An 18,420-nucleotide genomic window follows, 5' to 3' on the forward strand; every position below is an offset into this window, starting at 1 on the left:
TTGTTTTATTTTAAATTATGTTGTAAATTATACTATTCAACAAATAAATCAACATCCATCCTTTTATTAATTCCTTCTGGTACTCTAGTATGTAATTTTATGATCCAAAAGATCTCTTTCTTCCTTAAGCATTTTTCCCTATTGCCACCCCTAGGGTGTTTTTTAATAATGTCAATACCTATGAAAGAGAAATATTTTTGTCCTATACCATGTAATCTAAAATGCTTAGCTACCGGCGTTTTAGGTTCTTTCTCATCTAGAGAGCGTAAATGTTCACGAATTCTTTCTTTTAATGGGCGGGTAGTTATACCAATATATTGACAGGAGCAAAATAGGCAATTGATGAGGTAGATCACATATTGTGAATTACAGTCAATTCTATCTCGAATGTGGAACACTTGTTTTGTAATATTGGAAGAGAAAGTATCTGTTACAGTGATACATGTGCATCCTTTGCAAGGTACATGACCACATTTAAAACACCCAGGTTTTAGACTAAGCCAGTGTGCACCTATTGTTTCTTTGTCTGTAAACTGTTTACTAGTTATTTCTCTTATGGTTGGTGCTCTTCGTGCTATACATTTTATTCCTGATGTTAGGATGTTGTTAAGTGCTTCATCACCTTTTAGAATTGATAGGTTCTGTCTGACTATCTTACAAATTTGGTTATATTGTCTACTAAATTGTGTAATAAACAAAAGGTTTTGATTAGGTGATATTAATTTATCAATTTTTCCCAATTTCTTAGAGCCTCCTTTAAGTAATTCTTGTCTATTTAAATCTGCCACTTGTTTCTCCAATTTAAGTAGCAGATTCCTATGATATCCTCTATCTGTCAATCTATTTGTTAACTCTCTTGCTTGTGTGAAATAATCTGCCAGTTCTGTACAATTCCTTCTTAAACGAAGGTATTGTGCTTTAGGAATGCCTCTTTTTAAATGATTGAGATGGCAAGAATCAGCTCTCAGTATCGTATTCCTAGCCAATGGTTTGCGGTAGGTGCATGTGGAGATTGTGTTATCTTTGGCTCTCAAACTTAAATCTAGGAAATCAATGGACTGTTTATGTATCTGTGCTGTAAAGGTCAAATTATATTCATTATTATTCATAAAGTCTACAAAATTGTCAGCTGTACAGTCATCCCCAGTGTCCCATATGACTATAATATCGTCTATAAAACGGCCATATATTATGACATTGTTCTTATATGGAAACTGGTCTGAAAAGATCATATTTAATTCCAGCCACCCCATATATATATTTGCTAGCGCGGGGGCAAATTTAGCCCCCATCGCTGTACCTCGTCTTTGTAAATAATAAGTGCCTTGAAAGATGAAAAAATTATGCTGTAAAAGAAATTCTGTTATTTGGACAATAAATGATATAAATTCGTTGCTATAGTCTGAATATCTTCGTAACATAAAATCAACAGCCTCCAGTCCTTTTGAATGAGGGATGTTGGAATAGAGGGCCGTGACATCAATGGTGGCCCATACATAAGATTCTTTCCAAGTTATATCACTTATCTGTGTCAGTAAGTGTGTACTGTCCCTAATGTACCCTGGTAGGGCCAGCATGATAGGTTGTAGTATGTGGTCCAGCCAGCCACCCAATCTTTCACACAATGATCCATTACTGGCCACAATGGGTCGTCCAGGTGGATTCTTGAGACCCTTGTGTATTTTGGGTGCAATGCGAAAGTATGGGGTGGTTGGCTGTTCCACATATAGATAATCAGTTAGTTCTTTATCCATGAAGTTATGTTCAATAGCATAGTCTAATAAGTGACTAAGTTTGTTTTTGAAGGAGGTGGTGGGATTGAACGTAAGTTTAGTGTATAACATACAGTCTTTTAATTGGTTCTCAACTTCACCAATATAATCAATTTTGTTCAATACCACCACTGCCCCTCCTTTATCTGCCTGGACTATCACCACACTGTCATTTTTCTGAAGTCTAGTCAATGCCTGTCTTTGTTGTCGAGTAAGATTATCTCTAGATATATCTAAGGGATTTTTTTCAATTGTATTTGATAAGTCAGTCAATTCTCTCTCTACCACTCTCTGATAAAGGTCCAATAGTTGGTGTCTAGAATTTACTGGATAAAAATAAGAACTATTCTTATATGTGAAAGATGTGCAACTATTCGTTAATGTGTCAGTGGATCTAGTGGATTCCTGTTGTAAGGAAATTAGATTAGTAAGATCTACCAGATCAGTGTATTTCAGTCCTACTGAACTATGCTTACTAGAAGCTTGTGTGTTATCAAGTGAGTGCTCAACTGGGATATCTTTAAAGTGTTTTTTCAAAACTATCTTACGGACAAATCTATTGATATCAATAAGTGTATTTACAAGATCAAAATTATGTGCTGGTGCATATGATAAGCCTTTATTTAGCAAATTACATTCTATATCGGACAATTTGTAATCAGAGAGGTTAATGACTGCTACTTCTTTATATTTTTTCTGACCCTGCTGGGGTAACGAAAGGTTGGTTCTGTTTCATCCATATCTATTGTTTCTTTTGTTTTCTTAGGTGTGCTAGTCTGGCTAGGTTGCTTCACTAAAGTTTTTAGTTCTTTTCTACTGGTGCTCGGATTTAAGCTGGTCTTATCTGATTCGATTAAACCTTGTGATTGTTCACCTTCAGTAGACTGTGCACTCGTATCCTGGTAATCTGTGTCTATGCTAGAGAAAGTCACATGTTTATTTTTATTTCTATCTGTCTTATTTCTATTTCCTTTTTTGTTTCTATTTTTTTCTTTATTTTTCTTTGTGGATGGCCAACTTTGTCTAGTGGGCTTATGTTGTTGCCATGAATATACTATATTAAGTTCATAGTCCTTGACATCTCTCTGATATTTCTGTACCTTCCTTTCGGATAATGTTGTGTCTAGAGTGTCTATTGTTTCAGTGAGCTGTTTGCTATAATCTATGTGTTTTTGGGTAGTCTCATATGGTTTAAGTGTTTCAATTGCATTATTGATTTCTATAAGGACTTGATCTCTTTCCTCTTTTTTATGACATAATAGTTGTTTCATTAATATTATGGAACAATTAGTTAAATTCTCATTCCATTCCTCCATAAATTTGGGGTTATTAAGTGCAAAAGAGGGATATTTCTTCATTCGTAAGCCCCTAGGTACCTTGTGCTCAGATATATAGAGTTCTAAGAACTCTATGTCCCACCACAAATTGGTTTCTCTGAATCTTAATAATTCTAATTTGGAAAATACATTAGCAATATCGTCCTCATCAACCAAAACAAGCGCTTGGCTATCACCTTTTAGTGCATTTTCCATGATGCGTTTTCTTTTTGTTTCATTTATAACCCCTGTGGGTGTTTTTGTTGCCATTATGGAAAATGTACCAATGGATGTTAAAATATAAATTATATATAATCTATTAAAGAGCCAGTGGAACCCTTAATATTTATAGATGCAGAGACAAAAATAAAAGTATCTAGAACAAAAGAAGATTATTTGCAGGTATAAATAATGAGGGATCTTACAACAGTGTGTGTTCTTTTTGTTTCATTTATATATATATATATACAGGGAGTGCAGAATTATTAGGCAAATGAGTATTTTGACCACATCATCCTCTTTATGCATGTTGTCTTACTCCAAGCTGTATAGGCTCGATAGCCTACTACCAATTAAGCATATTAGGTGATGTGCATCTCTGTAATGAGAAGGGGTGTGGTCTAATGACATCAACACCCTATATCAGGTGTGCATAATTATTAGGCAACTTCCTTTCCTTTGGCAAAATGGGTCAAAAGAAGGACTTGACAGGCTCAGAAAAGTCAAAAATAGTGAGATATCTTGCAGAGGGATGCAGCACTCTTAAAATTGCAAAGCTTCTGAAGCGTGATCATCGAACAATCAAGCGTTTCATTCAAAATAGTCAACAGGGTCGCAAGAAGCGTGTGGAAAAACCAAGGCGCAAAATAACTGCCCATGAACTGAGAAAAGTCAAGCGTGCAGCTGCCAAGATGCCACTTGCCACCAGTTGGCCATATTTCAGAGCTGCAACATCACTGGAGTGCCCAAAAGCACAAGGTGTGCAATACTCAGAGACATGGCCAAGGTAAGAAAGGCTGAAAGACGACCACCACTGAACAAGACACACAAGCTGAAACATCAAGACTGGGCCAAGAAATATCTCAAGACTGATTTTTCTAAGGTTTTATGGACTGATGAAATGAGAGTGAGTCTTGATGGGCCAGATGGATGGGCCCGTGGCTGGATTGGTAAAGGGCAGAGAGCTCCAGTCCGACTCAGACGCCAGCAAGGTGGAGGTGGAGTACTGGTTTGGGCTGGTATCATCAAAGATGAGCTTGTGGGGCCTTTTCGGGTTGAGGATGGAGTCAAGCTCAACTCCCAGTCCTACTGCCAGTTTCTGGAAGACACCTTCTTCAAGCAGTGGTACAGGAAGAAGTCTGCATCCTTCAAGAAAAACATGATTTTTATGCAGGACAATGCTCCATCACACGCATCCAAGTACTCCACAGCGTGGCTGGCAAGAAAGGGTATAAAAGAAGAAAATCTAATGACATGGCCTCCTTGTTCACCTGATCTGAACCCCATTGAGAACCTGTGGTCCATCATCAAATGTGAGATTTACAAGGAGGGAAAACAGTACACCTCTCTGAACAGTGTCTGGGAGGCTGTGGTTGCTGCTGCACGCAATGTTGATGGTGAACAGATCAAAACACTGACAGAATCCATGGATGGCAGGCTTTTGAGTGTCCTTGCAAAGAAAGGTGGCTATATTGGTCACTGATTTGTTTTTGTTTTGTTTTTGAATGTCAGAAATGTATATTTGTGAATGTTGAGATGTTATATTGGTTTCACTGGTAAAAATAAATAATTGAAATGGGTATATATTTGTTTTTTGTTAAGTTGCCTAATAATTATGCACAGTAATAGTCACCTGCACACACAGATATCCCCCTAAAATAGCTATAACTAAAAACAAACTAAAAACTACTTCCAAAACTATTCAGCTTTGATATTAATGAGTTTTTTGGGTTCATTGAGAATATGGTTGTTGTTCAATAATAAAATTAATCCTCAAAAATACAACTTGCCTAATAATTCTGCACTCCCTGTATATATATATATTACATAGCAGGTAGCCCAGCACTCCTTCCACGCGAGTGTAATCACGTCCCGGGTGCTATCCTCATATATTAGTATAGAAATGTCGAAATGTAGGAGGGCACTCACAGGATTTGTATAGAAGCAACAAAATAGTATTATTTCCAAGTTAAATTCATATTAATTGTAGATGTCAATGTTTCGACCCATTAGTGGGCCTTCTTCAAGACAGTATAAGATCTGAAAGAACACAAAATATACCACTGTGGTCTAATTGAACAATACAACATATAAAAAAACAACTATTAGTTGTTAAATATAACATTGATAACCCATCACCACAGACAAAAGACACATAAGCCTATATCAGAGCTCATCATGTTAAAAACCAAGGAAGGAAGAAACAGATAGCTTATACTCAACCTATCACACCTGATAACAATTAACAATGGTATATCTCATATGTTAACAAAAATGGAGAAATAAACACCAACACCCACTGGAAAAATACGACTGCAACAAATATGGTTAACCAAACCAAAAAACCAGAGTAACACATATATGTGTATAACCCTGAACTAGAACCTAATTAACAGTAGTGGCAGTATCTCATGTCATACATCACATCAGAGAAATGAAACAGACTATATTCCAATATTATACTGAATAGACCCCTTATATGTTCGATTCTTAGAATCACGCACGTATCACAAGTCCTGTATCATCTCTGTCTAAATCCAGACCACCAGTGATGGGAACATAATATTATGGATCACACAAAAGCTGTCCCGCACATGATCACTACATACCCACCAATCAGGTAGAATGACTTGTATAGAGGGAAAACAACCTCGCTAAGCAGAGCGCATAAAAACAAGAATAAGTGTAAACCCATAAATTAGACCGCAAGACAATCACTGAGCAAATGCCCATAATCAGCACATAGGTACATCAAACATTATTATATGATAACAAATCGAGCTCTTTATCAAACAAAGATGTCAATAATGTCATCGGAAGAACAATACCCCATGTCTATCAGTATATACAGCACACCGTAATCTTATATTGTCTTGAAGAAGGCCCACTAATGGGTCCAAATGTTGACATCTACAATTAATATGAATTTAACTTGGAAATAAAGATATACTATTTTGTTGCTTCTATACAAATCCTGTGAGTGCCCTCCTACATTTAGACATTTATATATATATATATATATATATATATATATATATATATATACAGGGAGTGCAGAATTATTAGGCAAATGAGTATTTTGACCACATCATCCTCTTTATGCATGTTGTCTTACTCCAAGCTGTATAGGCTCGAAAGCCTACTACCAATTAAGCATATTAGATGATGTGCATCTCTGTAATGAGAAGGGGTGTGGTCTAATGACATCAACACCCTATATCAGGTGTGCATAATTATTAGGCAACTTCCTTTCCTTTGGCAAAATGGGTCAAAAGAAGGACTTGACAGGCTCAGAAAAGTCAAAAATAGTGAGATATCTTGCAGAGGGATGCAGCACTCTTAAAATTGCAAAGCTTCTGAAGCGTGATCATCGAACAATCAAGCGTTTCATTTAAAATAGTCAACAGGGTCGCAAGAAGCGTGTGGAAAAACCAAGGCGCAAAATAACTGCCCATGAACTGAGAAAAGTCAAGCGTGCAGCTGCCAAGATGCCACTTGCCACCAGTTTGGCCATATTTCAGAGCTGCAACATCACTGGATTGCCCAAAAGCACAAGGTGTGCAATACTCAGAGACATGGCCAAGGTAAGAAAGACTGAAAGACGACCACCACTGAACAAGACACACAAGCTGAAACGTCAAGACTGGGCCAAGAAATATCTCAAGACTGATTTTTCTAAGGTTTTATGGACTGATGAAATGAGAGTGAGTCTTGATGGGCCAGATGGATGGGCCCGTGGCTGGATTGGTAAAGGGCAGAGAGCTCCAGTCCGACTCAGACGCCAGCAAGGTGGAGGTGGAGTACTGGTTTGGGCTGGTATCATCAAAGATGAGCTTGTGGGGCCTTTTCGGGTTGAGGATGGAGTCAAGCTCAACTCCCAGTCCTACTGCAAGTTTCTGGAAGACACCTTCTTCAAGCAGTGATACAGGAAGAAGTCTGCATCCTTCAAGAAAAACATGATTTTCATGCAGGACAATGCTCCATCACACGCGTCCAAGTACTCCACAGCGTGGCTGGCAAGAAAGGGTATAAAAGAAGAAAATCTAATGACATGGCCTCCTTGTTCACCTGATCTGAACCCCATTGAGAACCTGTGGTCCATCATCAAATGTGAGATTTACAAGGAGGGAAAACAGTACACCTCTCTGAACAGTGTCTGGGAGGCTGTGGTTGCTGCTGCACGCAATGTTGATGGTGAACAGATCAAAACACTGACAGAATCCATGGATGGCAGGCTTTTGAGTGTCCTTGCAAAGAAAGGTGGCTATATTGGTCACTGATTTGTTTTTGTTTTGTTTTTGAATGTCAGAAATGTATATTTGTGAATGTTCAGATGTTATATTGGTTTCACTGGTAAAAAATAAATAATTGAAATGGGTATATATTTGTTTTTTGTTAAGTTGCCTAATAATTATGCACAGTAATAGTCACCTGCACACACAGATATCCCTCTAAAATAGCTATAACTAAAAACAAACTAAAAACTACTTCCAAAACTATTCAGCTTTGATATTAATGAGTTTTTTGGGTTCATTGAGGACATGGTTGTTGTTCAATAATAAAATTAATCCTCAAAAATACAACTTGCCTAATAATTCTGCACTCCCTGTATATATATATATATATATATAAAAACATATGTATTTATGTGTTTATATATCTGTAAATACATATATACACATATAAATACATAAATACATATGTAAACATATATAGATATATAGATAAAAAGGAAGTATATCTGCGCTTAGGAATGTGTAGCTAGATATTAGGTAATGTACCTGGATACCAATGTGCACTCCGTTAGGATCTTATTATATAAGTATATACACAATTTAAATATAGTATATTCAGCTGTGATTGTAAAAAGAACACAAAAATTTGTATCACTAGGATACAGACCTAGTAAAGCATGATAAATAGTTAGAGTTTGTAGGCTGTTGACAACAAAGTCAGTTATTGACCACTCTTGTAACAGTTCCCAAGTACCTATAAGTTCTCTGCTGCTTCGTCTGGTAATTGAGAGTGTCCTCTTGAACAAGCGGATTCCCCCCGGTAGATTTCTGGAAAAACAAAGTGTGGAGAAGCGCACAAGAACGGCACCCCTAGTGAAACCTGTTTATATTGGTACAGTAAAAAATGCAAATAAAATTAAACCACTCACGTGATTCAACCTCAACCAATATGAGGTATAGATAAGACACTGGTTATAGTTGATCTCTCCTTCTGCTCTCCTTTTCAGCTTCCCATTGAAGTCCCTTTGCTCTTTGGCTGTAGCTGTACAGTCTCAGTATCTCCAGACTGGGATATGGAAATTAATCCACTTATAGACTCAGGGGCAGGTGGGATAGTTGGGGGGCAGTAATTGGAGGAGGTCCAAATAAGTGTATTAAAAGAATTAGATTTATTAGAACAGTGTATTTACAAATACATATAAGTAATAAAATCACAATACATAAAATCCACTGACTGTGGTAGTCACTAAAAAGTGCAGCACTAATGGATAGGGCAAGTCTATATATATTTCAAACTTGTATTCCTTCCGTTATTCAGCTGCTAGTGGTGTATGAATCAAAGCCCTCTCAGCACCAAATACCAGCTATACACGATCACACAACCAGGTGTGTGATACAGTGTGCTGTATTGTATCAGCGTTTGGAGAATCAGGCACTACGTGTGGTGGGGGGCGGAGCCTTATGCGTTGCGCAACACGATTGGTTGCTTTGTCAGAGGTAAGGGCCGCCCCATCCCTTTCTGTCTTATATAGCGTGTTTGGGCTCAGTGTTTTTCATAAGTGTGTACCACCTCCGCCATGCTTATTATTGGCATAGACACATTTTTGATAATAGTATTTATGGGCAAAGTACTTTTATAAATATAAAACTTCTTTACCGGACATTTCAAGTTATCTTTTCAGATATCCCCACAAAGTAAATATAAAACATAGGTGTAATTTGGAAATGTCCGGTAAAGAAGTTTTATATTTATAAAAGTACTTTGCCCATAAATACTATTATCAAAAATGTGTCTATGCCAATAATAAGCATTGTGGAGGTGGTACACACTTATGAAAAACACTGAGCCCAAACACGCTATATAAGACAGAAAGGGATGGGGCGGCCCTTACCTCTGACGAAGCAACCAATCGTGTTGCAAAACGCATAAGGCTCCACCCCCACCACACGTAGTGCCTGATTCTCCAAACGCTGATACAATACAGCACACTGTATCACACACCTGGTTGTGTGATCGTGTATAGCTGGTATTTGGTGCTGAGAGGGCTTTGATTCATACACCACTAGCAGCTAAATAACGGAAGGAATACAAGTTTGAAATATATATAGACTTGCCCTATCCATTAGTGCTGCACTTTTAAGTGACTACCACAGTCAGTGGATTTTATGTATTGTGATTTTATTACTTATATGTATTTGTAAATACACTGTTCTAATAAATCTAATTCTTTTAATACACTTATTTGGACCTCCTCCAATTACTGCCCCCCAACTATCCCACCTGCCCCTGAGTCTATAAGTGGATTAATTTCCATATCCCAGTCTGGAGATACAGAGACTGTACAGCTACAGCCAAAGAGCAAAGGGACTTCAATGGGAAGCTGAAAAGGAGAGCAGAAGGAGAGATCAACTATAACCAGTGTCTTATCTATACCTCATATTGTTTGAGGTTGAATCACGTGAGTGGTTTAATTTTATTTGCATTTTTTACTGTACCAATATAAACAGGTTTCACTAGGGGTGCCGTTCTTGTGCGCTTCTCCACACTTTGTTTTTCCAGATATATAGATATATAAATATATATACATCTTTAGACATGTATATGTATGTATCTCAATGTTAAAGCCCTTTGCCTGCCTAGTGTTACTATTTGTGTATCTATACGTTGTAATGTATTTTTGATGTGTTTTGTGCAACTTTTATGTTTCACGAAACAGTTTACCAGATCTCTGAAGTCATTGTAATCATTCTAGTGTAAATCATGATTGTGCTCAAGCAATCGTGTTTACTTTTCACTCATAATACCAGCGGTAAGCCCAATGAACGCAAACACCCACGATAAACATCTTATCGCTCTCGCACAGCTCATAATCTGGCTGGAACGCATGAAAAAAATCCTGAACGAATCTTTCAGATGAAACAAATTTTTTGCCAGTGCACTTCTTCTAATATACAAATAAAAGTTAATTATTAACCCCTCGTCATATTTTTATATCATTTGAAATATAATGGTCTAGAATACAAGTGTGGTGCTATTTAGCATACATATACTGTATATAGTTATATATATATATATTGTTATATATATTGTTATATATATTTATTTAATAATAAAAATTCAAGCCCATTATTGATTTGGTAAAAAATTGTCACATACTTAACCCCTTAAGGACCACAGCACTTTTCCATTTTCTGTCCATTTGGGACCAAGGCTATTTTTACATTTCTGCGGTGTTTGTGTTTAGCTGTAATTTTCCTCTTACTCATTTACTGTACCCACACATATTATATACTGTTTTTCTCGCCATTAAATGGACTTTCTAAACATACCATTATTTTCATCATATCTTATAATTTACTATAAAAAAAATATATAAAATATGAGGAAAAAATGGAAAAAAACACACTTTTTCTAACTTTGACCCCCAAAATCTGTTACACATCTACAACCACCAAAAAACACCCATGCTAAATAGTTTCTAAATTTTGTCCTGAGTTTAGAAATACCCAATGTTTACATGTTCTTTGCTTTTTTTGCAAGTTATAGGGAAATAAATACAAGTAGCACTTTGCTATTTCCAAACCACTTTTTTTTAAAATTAGCGCTAGTTACATTGGGACACTGATATCTTTCAGGAATCCCTGAATATCCCTTGACATGCATATATTTTTTTTTAGAAGACATCCCAAAGTATTGATCTAGGCCCATTTTGGTATATTTCATGCCACCATTTCACTACCAAATGCGATCAAATAAAAAAATTTGTTCACTTTTTCACAAATTGTTTCACAAACTTTAGGTTTCTCACTGAAATTATTTACAAACAACTTGTGCAATTATGGCACAAATGGTTGTAAATGCTTCTCTGGGATCCCCTTTGTTCAGAAATTGCAGACATATATGGCTTTGGCATTGCTTTTTGGTATTTAGAAGGCCGCAAAATGCCACTGCGCACCACACATGTATTATGCCCAGCATTGAAGGGGTTAATTAGGAAGCTTGTAGGGAGCTTTTAGGGTTAATTTTAGCTTTAGTATAATGTAGTAGACAACCCAAAGTATTGATCTAGGCCCATTTTTGTATATTTCATGCCACCATTTCACCGCCAAATGCTAACAAATAAAAATAAAGCGTTAAATTTTTCACAATTTTAGGTTTCTCACTGAAATTATTTACAAACAGCTTGTGCAATTATGGCATAAATGGTTGTAAAAGCTTCTCTGGGATCCCCTTTGTTCAGAAATAGCAGATATATATGGCTTTGGCTTTGCTTTTTGGTAATTAGAAGGCAGCTAAATGCCGTTGCGCACCACACATGTATAATGCCCAGCATTGAAGGGGTTAATTAGGGAGCTTGTAGGGAGCTTGCAGGGTTAATTTTAGCTTTAGTGTAGGTATCAACCTCCCACATGACACATCACACCCCCTGATCCCTCCCAAACAGCTCTCTTCCCTCCCCCACCCCACAATTGTCCCCGCCATCTTTAGTACTGGCAGTAAGTCTGCCAGTACTAAAATAAGAGTTTTTTGGGGATTTAAAAAAAAAAAAAAAGATAATTCTGCTCTGTAGGATCCCCCCTTAGCCCCCAACTTCCCTGATCCCCCCCCCCCAAACAGCTCTCTAACCCCCCTCTCGGCCTTATTATGCGCCATATTGGGTACTGGCAGCTGTCTGCCAGTACCCAGTTTGAAATCAAATATGTTTTTTAGAACATTTTATTATTTTGTTATTTTAAAAATAGTATTTTCTGTAGTGTAGCTGCCCCCCCTCAACCCCCAACCTCCCACCCTCCCAGATCGTTAACATTTGTAAAACATTTGCCCCCCCTCAACCCCCTCTCTCCCACCGAGTACCATCTTACAGTGTTCCATAGTGTAGGGTTCCACGTCGTTGGTCGTTAAGGGGTTAACATGTGCCATTCCTGTTTATATTGATCACAATATAAACACAGTAAAAATATAATATTAAGCATTTTTACGCTAATAAAAATGAGTGAAATCAGTTAAACACACATGTTTACCGTACCCATAATGCCCCTGTACAAACCCTTAGAGAGGCATACTCATAGAGGCCTATTTATCAAGCCGTCAGCCGCAAATACGCTGGAATTCCGCAGCATAATTGTGGCGAGCTTGATTAGCCTCATTTATCAAATCCTTTTAAGGACAATTCCCATACAAATGCCCTTTTCAGGGCAATTAGGAGCTTAGGTTTTTTAGATAGAATTTATTTGGGGGGGGTTGGTTGTGTGGGTGGTGGGTTTTACTGTTGGGGGGGTGTTTGTATTTTTATTTACAGGTAAAAGAGCTGATTTCTTTGGGGCAATGCCCAGCAAAAGGACCTTTTAAGGGCCATTGGTAGTTTATTGTAGACTAGGGGGGTTTTTTTTTGGGGGGGGGGGAATTTTATAATTTTCATAGGGCTCTTAGATTAGGTGTAATTAGTTTAAATATTTGATCATTTATTTTTTATTTTGTGTAACTTAGTGTTTATTTTTTTGTAACTTAGTGTTTGTTATTTTGTGTAACTTAGTTGTTAGTTTTTTGTAACTTTTTAATTTTTAATAGTAGATTTAAATTATTAGAGTAGGGTTAGGTGTTTAAATATGTAATATAGTTAATTTAATTTGTAGTTTAATGTAATTTTAGTATAATAGTTAGGGTAGATTAATTATTAGTTTAATATAGTTTAATGTAATTTTAGTATAATAGTTAGGGTAGATTAATTATTAGTTTAATATAGTTTAATTTAATTTTAGTATAATAGTTAGGGTAGGTTAATTAATCATTTAATATACTTTATTGTAATTTGAGTCTAATAGGGTAGATTAATTAATAGTTTAATATAGTTTAATTTAATTCTAAAGGTAAGTTTTAATTTATTATAAGATAGGGATAATGTAATTTTAATGTAAAGTTAGCGAGTTGTTAGGTTTAGGGGTTAATAGGTTAATTTAGTTTATGGTGATGTGGGGGGCTGGCGGTTTAGGGGTTAATAGGTTTAGTAAGTGGTAGTGATGTGGGAGGCCATAGGTTTAGGGGTTAATACATTTATTTAGTTGCGGTGGGCTCCGGGAGCAGAGGGATAGGGGTTAATACCATTATTAGAGTTGCGGTGGGCTCCGGGAGCAGAGGGATAGGGGTTAATACATTTAGTTAGTTGCAGCGGTGCCGGGGAGCAGCGGAATAGGGGTTAATAAGTTTATTAGAGTTGCGGTGGGCTCCGGGAGCGGCAGGATAGGGGTTAATACTTTTATTTAGTTGTGGCAGGGTCCGGGAGCGGCGGGATAGGGGTTAAACATTTTAGTATAGTGGCGGTGTTCAGTGACAGGGCATAAATAAAGCTGGGAAAAAGCTGAATAGCAGCGAGATCGATGACTGTTAGTTAACAACAGTCCGCTGCTCATCGCCCCGTACTTGGTGCGCGGCTTTTTGACAGCTTTTTATATTAATATGGAGAGCGGATTCAGGTCCACGGCCACGATGTTAGCCGATGTCAGGCGATCGTATTGGTGCCGGCGAATGCAAGAAAGTTGACAGCTTGATAAGTAGGCCTCATAGTGCAATGGTTTTGGAGCACAACAGATTATTTCCACAAGTCACCTATTAGCATAATAGTCGACTTACTGGCCCTTCAACCGCTGATGTAACCAATAAACTTGTGACATTGTAATTTTTTTTCTTTTATTGGGTGCATTTTTCAGTACAACATCAGGAGATTTACAAAGCAAATAACATTTTTATTGGTTTTTATTTCGGGAGATAAGTATTTCATGCTTGAGGGGCATTATTGGCAGATGCATTTTGGGATTGCTGGAAAAACACTGACAGTATTGGACGATGGTCTAAAATTATCGACATTAAACACTCAGTGCATTGTAATAAACCTCAAAGTTCTTTTATATTCGAATTAGTAAGAAATAAAAGTCAAATGTCAAAAACCAGCACTTGTAATTTTGAAATGCAGCATTAAAATATGCTGATTGTTTTAAATTGTATTTGAAATTCTAGTCCATTCAATCATTATAAATATACAGTAACATTGTTTTGATATTAAAAAAAAGAATCAATAAAAAATCCCACATGACTTAAACATATTGTTTTCACATTTACAGCAAAATCTTCCAAACAGACTTTATTCTGTTAGAGACATGAGACATTTTTAAACACAACTCTGTTATTTAATTCATGTAAGTTGGTTATGAAGATCCTGAAATATTTCACTCTAAATTGGTCTAATAGCGTTATTGTTCCCTAATGCACACATTATAAAATACTGAACAATGCATAATTCAAGAACACTATAAAATGTCCTATTCAACATTAGCGTTACTTAAATTATTTAAACTTCAACAGTACAATCACCTAGGCAACATTGTATTTACAGGTTACATTAAATTAGCTTTTACGTTTTGATAATGGTCTCAGATTGATATTTAGACATGCTGGTTGGAAGCATTAGTTTATGTTGTACCTTTATATATATATATATATATATATATATATATATATATATATATATATATATATATATATATATATATATATATATATACAGTATATATATATATATAAATATTTATATACACACTGTAGGTACTGACTTTGGTTGAATGTTTGGATGTCGTTGTCATGCTGCAGAATAAATTTGGGGCCAATCAGATGCCTCCCTGAAGGTATTGCATGATTGCTAAGTATTTACCTGTACTACTCAGTGTTAAGGAGACCATTAATTCTCACCAATTCCCTAACTCCATTTACAGAAATGCAGCTCAAAACTTACAAGGAACTGAGTAAGATTATTTACATATAAGTCTTATTTAAATATATTTTTAGATTTTATCTGGGAGTCAAACAGGATAAGTAAGCTATAGACTTTCAGGAATTCCTCAACTATTTTGGTAGAAAGCTGGTCAATCAAAACAGGGCATTTGGGTTTTTATAATTCTATGATTATATAATTTTACTTTTAAATAATGTTTAATTAAGGTTAGCATCACTAATACAAAAGAGGATGAAGAGCTAGCATTCACGAATATTACATTTTATAACCTGACCTGTATGGCCTCGGTGGCAATGGATTGGATTACTGAAGCCAACTATATTACGCATTTTAAGGAAGAGGAGGCCCTTGTTTCTCCATATTCTCTTAAAGCGCTATTACACAAAACTAAAACTCAGCATTCTAAAGCAAGAATACCAAAAAACACTGTACTAAATATAATTCAAGCCTGGAAAAAAGTTTGTAGAATACTACAGGTTGATAATACTGTTTAAAATGACCTCTCAATAAAGTGTAACCTTGATTTTGAGCCAGGGCTTAATCACTATCGGCTAGATTTTGAGTTGTGCGTTAGGCTGAAAAAGCAGCGTTAACAGGTCCTAAAGCTGCTTTTTCACTACCGCTGGTATTACGAGTCTTGCAGGTTTAGGGGCACAACACACTTCTTTGGCCTTACCGCAAAACGACTCACGTAAACTTCGTGAAGTCTTTTTTCTATGGGACTTCCTTACAAGTCTTTTTTGTTTTGTTAGTTTGTTTGTTGCTAGTTTATTAGATTGTTTTAGTTTTTTTACTCAAAAAAGTGGGAAAGGAACTACTGGGAGGTAGATTATTAAGTTGATTTATAACACTTTTCTTTTTTTTCTGTTCTCTGATGTATAATATAATTATATGAGATATATGAGGTTAGTTATTGAACATGTCATCATTAATGCATGCTTTATTGTATACTTACCTTCTTTTGTATATGTTTACGATGTAGGAATACTTAGAGCTACCTACTTATTATTTGTGTTTTTATTCATTGCATTCTGACTTACCTCTTTTTGTTATCCTTACCCCAATAAAAAAGATGTTATAAAAAAAAAAGATTAACATCACTTTCTCTTGATATTGGCTTGATATTATAGATTACAAATATTAAGCTTTGTTAATTTAAAGCTGGGTTGGGTCCCCTAGTGCTTATGTATGCCACTTGTCAATAGATCTAATGTTTGTGTCTAAGAAAATATACTATTTAGTAGCACTTTCTCTGGGACTAGCATATTTTAATTATATTAAAGTAAAATAGTTGGTTGTTATCATAAGCTTCTTGAAAACTATTTATCATTTATATCACAATCACCACCTACCCACAAGACTAATTAATACAGCTGGATGAATCACGTGTTTTCATCTTCTTTGGAAATACTGAATGCCTGACAATCAAATGAATATTACAAACCGTGCAATAACACTTATTTTATGATATATATATATATATACAAAAAAGAGGCCTGGATGGCGCTTGTTTGCAAATATAAGTATGTCTAAGTTGGCAAATAGTACAGGAAATAATAGTGTGGATATTGTTGAAATAAATCCTGAATTATATATATCACAAATGAAACACACAGTGCATGCTGTAACATATAAAAGTTCATATATAATATAAATTATAGGATGGGAAAGACGAATGTGGATCTTCTCCTGTTTAAATCCCCCACTCAGATGTGCACTTACTTCAAAAACCCTCAATCATATGAGGTAAGGATGATCCGTGTCAGCACTCATGAAGCACAAAGCAGCAGCACCACACCATGAGGGTCAGTGATACGTAGGTATATCCCACAGAGATAGTTCTAATAAACAGCCTCCTTAAACACACATTTAATTTTAGTGTGTAGCTTTGTGCTTCATGAGTTACCATTTGAATCTGCACACAAGCTGTGAAGCAAGACTGACATCAAGGTTCTAATACAGAGTTCTTTACTACTGACATCAGGGGGAGACTAAACTCCGGTGATCCAGTATCCATACTCCAGGAAGAGCCATTGTTTTTCGCTGACATGAATCATCCTTACCTCATATGATTGAGGGTTTTTGAAGTAAGTGCACATCTGAGTGGGGGATTTAAACAGGAGAAGATCCACATTCGTCTTTCCCATCCTATAATTTATATTATATATGAACTTTTATCTGTTACAGCATGCACTGTGTGTTTCATTTGTGATATATATATATAATTCAGGATTTATTTCAATAATATCCACACTATTATTTCCTGTACTATTTGCCAACTTAGACATACTTATATTTGCAAACAAGCGCCATCCAGGCCTCTTTTTTGTATCTATTCCTTGAAAATAAGCCTGAGGGACTTATTTGTGAATTTATATCTGGATAGGCAGCTGTTTACAAATATCAATATACCACTTTTTAGAGGTAATCCTCTAATATAAAGGTGGTTTGTGGTTGATCTTTTAAGATAGCGCTGGTAAGTTTTTCAGAGAAAATATATTTTTTGCTTTCTCTGATTAACTGTGATTATTTCTTTCTGTTGCCATATATATATATATATATATATATATATATATATATATATATATATATATATATACACTTGTTTCTACAAATATTTTGCTGGTTTTTCGTGTGGAAAACGATTTCAAATCTAGCACAATTACAAAGGCTGTACACCTCTGTGTGATTACATTGTAGCTTTCATAATTTAAATATACAATAGTTATGTTTCACGTCTCCTGCTAACAATTTAATAAAAAAAATCATAAAAAAGGGGTCCCTGGCTGCTTTGTTTGTAGTATTTCAAATGGTTTCATTTTAATATATTTATTTTTTTAAAAATAGATGAGAATGTTAAAAAAAAAGTCTTCCTAAATATAAGAAATTCAACTATGTATGTAAATTTTAGGGTCTGGGACTTTGATTTTAACTTTGGCATTTTTAGAAAAACAGAACTGCTAAAGAAATGGTGGTCATTTATAAATATGAATTTAACTATTTCCTTTTTACTAGACCAATGCAATTGATAATTGCTAGGTATTTATTTTTATCCTGATTACATTTTACATTTAAATAATATTAATTTTTAACC

Source organism: Bombina bombina, chromosome 6 (genome assembly GCF_027579735.1).
Source record: "Bombina bombina isolate aBomBom1 chromosome 6, aBomBom1.pri, whole genome shotgun sequence".
Lineage (NCBI taxonomy): Eukaryota > Metazoa > Chordata > Amphibia > Anura > Bombinatoridae > Bombina > Bombina bombina.